Source organism: Amblyomma maculatum, chromosome 2, assembly GCF_055883805.1.
Source record: "Amblyomma maculatum isolate TAMU_Amacu chromosome 2, ASM5588380v1, whole genome shotgun sequence".
NCBI lineage: Eukaryota > Metazoa > Arthropoda > Arachnida > Ixodida > Ixodidae > Amblyomma > Amblyomma maculatum.
In genome coordinates, this window is record NC_139345.1 from 198,547,339 (window position 1) to 198,558,059 (window position 10,721).

Consider the following 10,721-nt stretch of genomic DNA (forward strand, 5'->3'; position numbering starts at 1 on the left):
GTATTAGTGCTTCTGCCCTTAACTTTATTGTTCATATTTCCTCAGGTCGTGCAAAGTTTACAAATTTGCAGCAGTGCTCTAGTCGCACTACTCTTTAGATACCAGTTTCCATGCCGATGCAAAGGCTTTATATAAATAGATTATTTTTTCACTTTAGCGGTATAGGCGCACATACGGAAGTGACAAAGAGAGCCACTGCCGACGGCGGACTTGATCCCCTGTTCGCTCCTAGCGCGCACAGGAACTTCCAGAGTGCTTCGCGATGAGCGAATGCAGCGGTCGACTGACGCTGCGATGGCTGCGACTGCCCGGCGAGGGCGAGGAGTTACTGGCCGAGAACAGATCTCGGACAGCACCGTCAGTGGATATGCGTTTGTTCGCGCGCCGTAAGAAGAGTCGGCTGACACATAAGCGGCGTTTACATGGACCTGACAGGAGTGGGTTGAGTTGAGTTATCGGGTGGAAAACTGGTTACTGCGTTCATGTAAACTCCGTCTGGTCGGGTCGACAAGACGACGGGTAGAGTCCAGTCAAATCGCGCGGCGCGCGGTTGGGTTGACTTGACTCGAGCCTGCTGCAGGAAGCTTGCAAACGCTGTCGGGTTGAGTGGGGGCGCAGTGGGAGCGGAGAACAGTACAGAAAACGCTACAATGAGCAGGGGAAAAAACCGGAATCAGGTGCTTTCTGCTAGTTCTTGGCCTCGACGCGAGGTGCTGCCGTAATCGCCGATCGCCCAGATCCGGTTCTGCTCTCGTCGGGTCGGGTTCATGTAAACCCGGTAGGAAAGTCCACTCAACTCAGCTCACCAAATCAACTCTTTGCTGTAGAGTTCATAGCCCTATTTACATGGACCCGTTAGCGGAGGGTCGAGTTCGGGAGTTGAGTTGGGGAGTTGGGGAACTGTCAACGCTGAATAAATCTCAATTCCATTTCATTGAAGTAGAAGACCATTCGCATAGAAAACGTTCTAATGTTGGCCCTTCCGGCAGAAAGAAAACTAGCAGCAAAATCGATTCAAGAATGACATCACTTCTGAAGTCGGCCTTAGATGCACTTGTTACGAACTCAATCTGCCTCACGCGTAGCGTAGGTTCCTTTTTGCCCATTAACTAGCACGCGATCTTTGCGATTAGGTTCGGCAACCTAAAAATAAAAGAAAAATATAATTGGTATTCATAAAGAGTTCAAAGACCAAGGCATCGGTATAAGTGACTACGAACTCAGCCTGTACCTACTTCACTCGCAAAAATCATTGGTTGTATTGGCACAGCCAAGAAAACTCTTCCAAGTTTATGCTACGGTAGAATATGCTGCTTTAAAATCATAGGTACTATGCTTATGGTTCTATTTCTCAAAGCGTTAAGTACAGCAAGGTTTACGACAGTGGCGTATATACCGATGCTAGTTTGCATAATGACGCCTGTATGGAAGAGAGAGAATGGCAGTGATTCTTAAACAAAAGTTCAGTCACTTTATAATATAACAGGCGTGATTATTAGTGATTAATAACTATCTCTCCACAGCATCACCAGTCGACTGTTCAATTTCAAGTTAAACTTTATTGCCTTTCTTACAAAGGAGGAGTCGGGACTGAAAGCTTTTGTACAAGCTTGAATAAAAGTCCCGGCACCTAGAGACAGCGGCAGTACAGAAGGAAGGCACCTTTCCCATCATTTCATACCATCATTGTTAGCTCATACAGAGCTACACTTAGGCTAAGCGCGAACACACTTGCAAGAAACAACACAAAAAGAGAAACCACATGTAGCGAAATCAACTAGAATATAAACAGTACAGGTCTCACAGGAACAATCAACAAGGATTTTATGTCTGCTTCCTTCACATACGGAAATCGTCACGGCAGTAACCACGGATTTTGTTTTTTGAATTGCTGGTGATATCAAAATTATCCTGGCCTAAATTGTTTAGCAAGACGAGAAGGTTGTAACTTAAGGACTGATTCATAAAGTAAGTTCTGGGTGCTGGTGTGATCCAAGTTTCTCTGTGTCTAGTGTTACATCAGCTTATGTTTTCTTTTAGTTGTCCAAGTACAGTGAATGGACTATCGCCTTGCTGGGAATGGTATTTATAGGATAACATGAACCTGTAAAAGTATAATGCAAAGATCGGAAGGATATCGTACTTTATAAATATATCTTGTGTGGGGAAAAGATATGGAACATTCGCTATAGACCGGACAGCTTTTTCCTGAAGTACATGCAACCTATGCAGATTCGTTACCCCTGTTGTTGCTCACACCAAGCTGCAGTATTGAATATGAGTTTGTACTAAGGCATTGTAGAGCAACATCTTTACTCTTACTGGAAAAATATGTCTAGAGCGCGAAAGCATCTAGAGCTGAGGAAAATTTCGAACAAATGTGTTCTATGTGCGCATTCTAGGTTAGATTGGTTGAAAAGATTTCTGCTAACGTTATTACAGAAGAAACAAGCTCTATTTGATGGCTATTTAACAAGTGCAGTTGATTAAGTGTATCACTTGTTTTGCGTTCAACGTCGGCTTCAGAAGTACCTGTTACTAACAAGATTCCGTCATCCGCAAATGACACAACCTGAGCATCACTCGCGGTCTGGACGATATAAGTTATATAAACTATAAGAACAGTAACGGCCCGAGAATTCTTCCTTGGGTCACTCCATATGATATATGGAGGGTAGAAGAGGTTGCTGTGCTTATATCTACATATTGTGTTGTGTGAGATAAGTAAGATTGTAATAAAGTTAGCGCTAAGCCCCGGACACCATACCAGTGTAACTTAAAAAGTAGAATCTGATGATTAATGAGGTCAAAGGCCTTAGTGAAACCTACGAAAATATCCACGGTGGCTTATTCTACTAAATGCCGTAATTATATATTCTTTTTGAGTTAGAAGCGCTGTTCTCCGTTGATTGTTTTTTCCTAAATTTATGTTGAAAATCTAGAAATAAGTGGTTTTTATCAAAATAAGAATTTACTCTTTCATGTATTATTGTCTCGATACCTGCTACACACACACACACACACACACACACACACACACACACACACACACACACACACACACACACACACACACACACACACACACACACACACACACACACACACACACACACACACACACACACACACACACACACACACACACACACACACACACACACACACACACACACACACACACACACACACACACACACACACACACACACACACACACACACACACACACACACACACACACACACACACACACACACACACACACACACACACACACACACACACACACACACACACACACACACACACACACACACACACACACACACACACACACACACACACACACACACACACACACACACACACACACACACACACACACACACACACACACACACACACACACACACACACACACACACACACACACACACACACACACACACACACACACACACACACACACACACACACACACACACACACACACACACACACACACACACACACACACACACACACACACACACACACACACACACACACACACACACACACACACACACACACACACACACACACACACACACACACACACACACACACACACACACACACACACACACACACACACACACACACACACACACACACACACACACACACACACACACACACACACACACACACACACACACACACACACACACGCACACACACACACACACACACACACACACACACACACACACACACACACACACACACACACACACACACACACACACACAGATACGTGCGATGCCGAAAGCTAAATATCTAAATACAGTGGACTGCGGAGACGTCTCCGGCGAGGGAAAATACACCAGTCAGGAATAGCAGGACTCAATATAGAAGAAAGCACTCCCGTCCGGCAAAAAAGGCGCCAAAACTACGCCCGAGGTTATTTAAAAGGGCCTGACTCCTTTGTTCGCTTATTCCTGCATGTGATAGTCTCCCATTCCGTGCCGTTGTTTCTGCACCATCTGGGAGCTCGAGCCACAACATTTGAGACTCTCAAGGATATTGCTACATTGCCTGACATAAGCTGCATTTGCTGTGTAAACCGTGAGCATATTTATATTTAAAATACGTCAACCTTTGCTGACTGATTTTCTTTGCTAACCGACGAGAAGATTGCCTTCCTTTTTTTTTCTTAAAGCATTGCTTCCCTCATGTGTCCTGTCTGTTGTGAAATGTTTTTAGCTACATTCATATTATAGTGACATCTGTAGCGGACTTTTCAGTTTGTATAGGTAACAGCAATATACATTGTAATGACGCGGTGATTCTGACTGCACAAATTTTATTTCCGAATGTTGCGTATGGCAGTGTGTAATAAAATATTTTATGTTCGCATTATATTGCCCTTTTCAAAACGAACTGCCTTTATTTTATTTTTTTTTCAGTAAAGCTAGCAGCTAGCGTACCTGGGGGCGATGCGGTTGACTGCGATAGCATGAAAAGAGACCTATTCCACAACTTCGAGTGCCTCCTGTAAAAGGTATACAGTAGAACGAAACGTAACTTTCAGAGCTTCAAATGTGTGTAAATCAAAATTCAGTTCAGTTCAGGCGTTCAGTCGTGTCCGACTTTTCGTGACCCTATGGACCATGTCACGCCACGCTTTCCGGTCTCTCACTATCTTCTTAACATCACATAGCTTCATCTGCAATGCCTCGAGAATGCCATCTAACCATCGCGTTCGCTGCCTACCCCTTCTCCGGCGACCCTCAACCTTTCCCAACATCAAATCTTTCTCCAGCGACTCCTCTCTTCTCATCAGATGACCAAAGTAGCTGAGCTTTAACTTTAGAATTTGACCCTCCAATGAGCAGTCAGGGTTTATGGTCGACAATATCGACTGATTTGATCTTCTGGCAGTCCAAGGAACTCTTAAGAGTCTTCGCCAGCACCACAATTCAAACGCGTCAATTCTTCGGCGGTCAGCCTTTTTCACAGTCCAACTCTCGCATCCATACATCACAACTGGAAAGACCATAGCACGGGTTATACGGATCTTGGTTGGCAGACTAATGTCTCTGCTCTTTACTAGGCGGTCAAGGCTAACCATTGCTCTCTTTCCCAGAAGCAGGCGTCTCCTAATTTCATGGCTGCAGTCTCCTTCCGAGGTAATCTTGGCGCCCAAGAACAGAAAATCTGTCACAGCTTCCACTTCTTGTCCATTGATGCTCCAGGACTTGATAGGGCAAGACGCCATGATCTTCGTCTTTTTAATGTTCAGTTTAAGCCCAAACTTCTCACTCTCTTCTTGTACGCGCATCAGAAGTCTCTTGAGTTCCACTTCACTTTCTGCCATTAAAGTGGTATCATCCGCATATCTAAGGTTGTTGATACGTTTTCCAGCAATCTTCACTCCAGCTGAAGACTCGTCCAGACCGGCCTTCCTCATGATGCACTCTGCATATAGGTTAAATAGGCAGGGCGACAGTATGCAGCCTTGCCTCACCCCTTTCTCAATCGGAAACCAATCAGTAAGACCATGCCCAGTTCTGACTGTGGCCTCTTGCCCTTCATACAGGTTCCTGAGGAGACAGATTTTCTCATAGGAGACTGGAATGCTAAGGTCGGGAGTGAAGAAATATCCGGAATTACAGGCAAGTTCGGTCTTGGTGAGCCAAATGAAGCTGGGCAGAGGCTAGTAGAGTTCTGTCAAGAACAGAGTTCTGTCTGAGAACAGAAAATTATGCGCGTTTTATTTATAATAAATAATCTATATGTGCACTAATTCTAAACATGCTTATTTTTTGTGCATGAAAAAGTTTAAAAGTTGTGCGTCAAGAACTTTAATTTTCACAAATTTGATTGTGCGGCTAGGTTTCGCTTTTTTTGCGAACAGCGGCCACGTTGGAAAGTGTTTTTCCGCTAAAATAAGGCCAGAATAATATTCATCATCGTAGTGCAAAAGGCCATAATTTTGTAAAACGAAATTGAAGATGGTCGAGTGCAAAGTCTGGATGAGTTGGCTTGGAATGACCCCGTAGACTCTACAGCCCGCATTGCGCACAGAGCCTTGCGCAGGGAGTGCAATGAAATTAGGCAATACGTTTTTTAGTTAATATGGAAGCTGATGTATAGGAGAATATGTGGAGAAATGTTAAGAAATACAAAGTAATTTTATTGTTGTCCGAATTTTTCATTGCGCAGCGTTTGTGTAAGTTAACACGATCATAACGCTTAATCGGAAACGTTAGATAGGAGCGCTGGCAGTTTGATAGATAAGTTTCAATGGAACATAATGCGCATTACTGCTGCTTTGTAGTAACCTTTTTTTTTATTTAGATACGCAAAATAGCAAAAAAAGACGTTTCCTTGGGATGATTTTTTTTAAAGATTTCGCTATAAAACAAAACAAATATAAAAATAACTTAGTGGAAATAAAAGCATTTTGATATGTAGTCGAACGATTTTCATTTACATAACTTTAACATTTTATGTCATTCATAAAAACTTGGCCAAACAGCAGAGCATTTAATCTTGACGCTAGACCTCTTGGCCATTAATTATACCTGGTCCTTATAGAAAACAAAAATGGATTAAAACCAGTTGCAGATCTTTTTTTTTTTATTTAAATATCAGGAAACATCACATAAAAATTTCGACCAGCCACGCTTCGATCCGTCTGATGAGGAATCACCCAACCATCTCTTCTGCGTAACTACCCACTGCAGGCGCGCTGTTTCATATGCGAGTCGACTCAGGTTACACATAAAACGACCCCAGGAAGCTGCATGATTAAATCTATGCCAGATCGACGGAAACCATTTTAATCAGCATATGTTAGGGTACCTAAAACCGGGAATCATTTTCGATATCTATCCGCGTTACGGCGCTATACTGCTTCAAAGTCTGAAAAAGAGGGAAATTTTGGTGCCTTGCCATAGGAAGCAATGCATAATATTCAGACGCGTTGGGAAGCTAGTGTAATAAGAGCACAGAGCTGAAACTTCGGCTTACTGTATATTATATAAATCCCGGAATCAATTTGCGTACGTGCTTTTGTCCACATTTTAAGTATTTTTTGTACACGTAACGGTAACGCACCCTATCGCCGCCACCTGCCGGTAGATGGCGTGAGTAGTCATGTCCCAGAAAGCTAGGCATAGTTTCCGGAAAAACATGGTTACGATATGGTGTAAGCATGTTAGCTGAGAGGATAAATGAGGCCCTTTGAGAGTACATTTTGACCGCTGTATGCTTAGCGTAGGGCAGTTAAATGCTCTGCAATGTGTTCAGTTAGGCTTATGGTATTAGTGCTTCTGCCCTTAACTTTATTGTTCATATTTCCTCAGGTCGTGCAAAGTTTACAAATTTGCAGCAGTGCTCTAGTCGCACTACTCTTTAGATACCAGTTTCCATGCCGATGCAAAGGCTTTATATAAATAGATTATTTTTTCACTTTAGCGGTATAGGCGCACATACGGAAGTGACAAAGAGAGCCACTGCCGACGGCGGACTTGATCCCCTGTTCGCTCCTAGCGCGCACAGGAACTTCCAGAGTGCTTCGCGTTGAGCGAATGCAGCGGTCGACTGACGCTGCGATGGCTGCGACTGCCCGGCGAGGGCGAGGAGTTACTGGCCGAGAACAGATCTCGGACAGCACCGTCAGTGGATATGCGTTTGTTCGCGCGCCGTAAGAAGAGTCGGCTGACACATAAGCGGCGTTTACATGGACCTGACAGGAGTGGGTTGAGTTGAGTTATCGGGTGGAAAACTGGTTACTGCGTTCATGTAAACTCCGTCTGGTCGGGTCGACAAGACGACGGGTAGAGTCCAGTCAAATCGCGCGGCGCGCGGTTGGGTTGACTTGACTCGAGCCTGCTGCAGGAAGCTTGCAAACGCTGTCGGGTTGAGTGGGGGCGCAGTGGGAGCGGAGAACAGTACAGAAAACGCTACAATGAGCAGGGGAAAAAACCGGAATCAGGTGCTTTCTGCTAGTTCTTGGCCTCGACGCGAGGTGCTGCCGTAATCGCCGATCGCCCAGATCCGGTTCTGCTCTCGTCGGGTCGGGTTCATGTAAACCCGGTAGGGTCAAGTCCACTCAACTCAACTCACCAAATCAACTCTTTGCTGTAGAGTTCATAGCCCTATTTACATGGACCCGTTAGCGGAGGGTCGAGTTCGGGAGATGAGTTGGGGAGTTGGGGAACTGTCAACGCCGAATAAATCTCAATTCCATTTCATTGAAGTAGAAGACCATTCGCATAGAAAACATTCTAATGTTGGCCCTTCCGGCAGGGAAGAAAACTAGCAGCAAAATCGATTCAAGAATGACATCACTTCTGAAGTCGGCCTTAGATGCACTCGTTACGAACTCAATCTGCCTCACGCGTAGCGTAGGTTCCTTTTTGCCCATTAACTAGCACGCGATCTTTGCGATTAGGTTCGGCAACTTAAAAATAAAAGAAAAATATAATTGGCATTCATAAAGATTTCAAAGACCAAGGCATCGGTATAAGTGACTACGAACTCAGCCTGTACCTACCTCACTCGCAAAAATCATTGGTTGTATTGGCACAGCCAAGAAAACTCTTCCAAGTTTATGCTACGGTAGAATATGCTGCTTTAAAATCATAGGTACTATGCTTATGGTTCTATTTCTCAAAGCGTTAAGTACAGCAAGGTTTACGACAGTGGCGTATATACCAATGCTAGTTTGCATAATGACGCCTGTATGGAAGAGAGAGAATGGCAGTGATTCTTAAACAAAAGTTCAGTCACTTTATAATATAACAGGCGTGATTATTAGTGATCAATAACTATCTCTCCACAGCATCACCAGTCGACTGTTCAATTTCAAGTTAAACTTTATTGCCTTTCTTACAAAGGAGGAGTCGGGACTGAAAGCTTTTGTACCAGCTTGAATAAAAGTCCCGACACCTTGAGACAGCGGCAGTACAGAAGGAAGGCACCTTTCCCATCATTTCATACCATCATTGGTAGGTCATACAGAGCTACACTTAGGCTAAGCGAACACACACCCCGCCGGGGTGGCGCAGTGGTTACGGCGCTCGACTACTGTTCCCAAGGGCGCGGGATCGAATCCCGGCCTCGGCGGCCGCTTTTCGGTGGAGGCGAAAAGCAAGGCGCCCGTGTGCTGTGCGATGTCAGTGCACGTTAAAGAACCCCAGGTGGTCGAAATTTCCGGAGTCCTCCACTACGGCGTCTCTCATAGCCTGAGTCGCTTTGGGACGTTAAACCCCACAAAACCAACCAACCAACCAACTTGCAAGAAACAACACAAAAAGAGAAACCACATGTAGCGAAATCAACTAGAATATAAACAGTACAGGTCTCACAGGAACAATCAAAAAGGATTTTATGTCTGCTTCCTTCACATACGGAAATCGTCACGGCAGTAACCACGGATTTTGTTTTTTGAATTGCTGGTGATATCAAAATTATCCTGGCCTAAATTGTTTAGCAAGACGAGAAGGTTGTAACTTAAGGACTGATTCATAAAGTAAGTTCTGGGTGCTGGTGTGATCCAAGTTTCTCTGTGTCTAGTGTTACATCAGCTTATGTTTTCTTTTAGTTGTCCAAGTACAGTGAATGGACTATCGCCTTGTTGGGAATGGTATTTATAGCATAACATGAACCTGTAAAAGTATAATGCAAAGATCGGAAGGATATCGTACTTTATAAATATATCTTGTGTGGGGAAAAGATATGGAACATTCGCTATAGACCGGACAGCTTTTTCCTGAAGTACATGCAACCTATGCAGATTCGTTACCCCTGTTGTTGCTCACACCAAGCTGCAGTATTGAATATGAGTTTGTACTAAGGCATTGTAGAGCAACATCTTTACTCTTACTGGAAAAATATGTCTAGAGCGCGAAAGCATCTAGAGCTGAGGAAAATTTCGAACAAATGTGTTCTATGTGCGCATTCTAGGTTAGATTGGTTGAAAAGATTCAGCTAACGTTATTACAGAAGAAACAAGCTCTATTTGATGGCTATTTAACAAGTGCAGTTGATTAAGTGTATCACTTGTTTTGCGTTCAACGTCGGCTTCAGAAGTACCTGTTACTAACAAGATTCCGTCATCCGCAAATGACACAACCTGAGCATCACTCGCGGTCTGGACGATATAAGTTATATAAACTATAAGAACAGTAACGGCCCGAGAATTCTTCCTTGGGTCACTCCATATGATATATGGAGGGTAGAAGAGGTTGCTGTGCTTATATCTACATATTGTGTTGTGTGAGATAAGTAAGATTGTAATAAAGTTAGCGCTAAGCCCCGGACACCATACCAGTGTAACTTAAAAAGTAGAATCTGATGATTAATGAGGTCAAAGGCCTTAGTGAAACCTACGAAAATATCCACGGTGGCTTATTCTACTAAATGCCGTAATTATATATTCTTTTTGAGTTAGAAGCGCTATTCTCCGTTGATTGTTTTTTCCTAAATTTATGTTGAAAATCTAGAAATAAGTGGTTTTTATCAAAATAAGAATTTACTCTTTCATGTATTATTGTCTCGATACCTGCTACACACACGCACACACACACACACACACACACACACACACACACACACACACACACACACACACACACACACACACACACACACACACACACACACACACACACACACACACACACACACACACACACACACACACACACACACACACACACACA